This window comes from Belonocnema kinseyi, chromosome 5 (assembly GCF_010883055.1).
Source record: "Belonocnema kinseyi isolate 2016_QV_RU_SX_M_011 chromosome 5, B_treatae_v1, whole genome shotgun sequence".
NCBI classification, from domain to species: Eukaryota; Metazoa; Arthropoda; class Insecta; order Hymenoptera; family Cynipidae; genus Belonocnema; species Belonocnema kinseyi.
The window spans coordinates 72002261-72003481 of record NC_046661.1 but is presented as its reverse complement, the minus strand read 5'-3'; positions in this window follow the sequence as shown (position 1 = coordinate 72003481).

Here is a 1221-nt window from a genome sequence, read left to right as displayed (position 1 = left end):
ATATATATTATATAATTATATTACGATTATTAATCATGCGAAATTTCAGAGGAAGGAAGAAACGTATTTAAATGAAATTTTGTTTTGATCTTTGTAAAAGAACTTTGATTTTGAGCTACAAAAGTATCACACCTTCATCTTTAAAATCCATATTGAAAATAAAATTGTCTAGTTCAATTATTAATATAAAATTTTGTTCTTAATAAATGTTTACATAAATTTGTTCTGTTTTGAATTTTTATGGCCTGAATGATTTCATATTCAGAAATAATTTTGAATAAAAATTTAAACGTTCTTGATATGCACTTTTAAATTTGTATTTAACTGTATTTTTGAGAAAAATTTAATAATATAACAATTTAAACTATTTAAAATAATAGTCCAGGGAATGAAGGATTTTTTCACCACAAAATTTTAGAATGAAAACGAGATATTGTTTAATTTGTTCCCTCAAAAAGTCATAAAAATCGACAAAAATGGCCATTTTGCCAAATCTAGTTATTTTTGCGAAAAGTACATGCACATCTATTAAACTCTCTGAAAATGTGTGTTTGCATTTAGGCTGATGTATTTCAATCAACATTATCGAAAAATCGTCATCACTGGACCTTATCCTAAGACTAGGGTTTGATCAGACTAAAATTAGTTCTGAGTCATTTCCATGCTATAGATGTATCAAAAAGATATTTCGAAGGAATTCAACTTGCCCGAATTTTAATCAATAAAGTATTTAGGGAGTTTTTTTAGAACATATTTTCTCTGAACGTCATCTCAAAATTTGTTTTGATGAACCACTATCATAGATAAGAAACTCGTTGATGATAAGAGTGGATCAGGAATAAATGTAGAAGCTGAATTTCATGCAAGAATTTTATTCCAATTTTTTCAGAACTTTTTCTATAATTATCTATTTTATCAGTTCTAAAATATATATTCATACATTAATAGTATCTTATCAGAAAATAAAAATCTTAGAGTGTAATTCAAAGCAACTCGAAATTTTATTTTAGTGTATTTGTTTTGGGTCTCGTTCAAGTTTAAATTACGCTATTCAAAATGAAGACACGAATTCTGTAAATTTTATTTCAGATGTTATCTTTTTAACTGGGTGATTTCCTATATTTATTATCGGGTGATCAACCGAATTTTGAGATGGCGTCCAGAGAAACTATTTTCTAAAATAAAAAACTCCCCAAAAACTTTATTAATTAAAATTGGGTC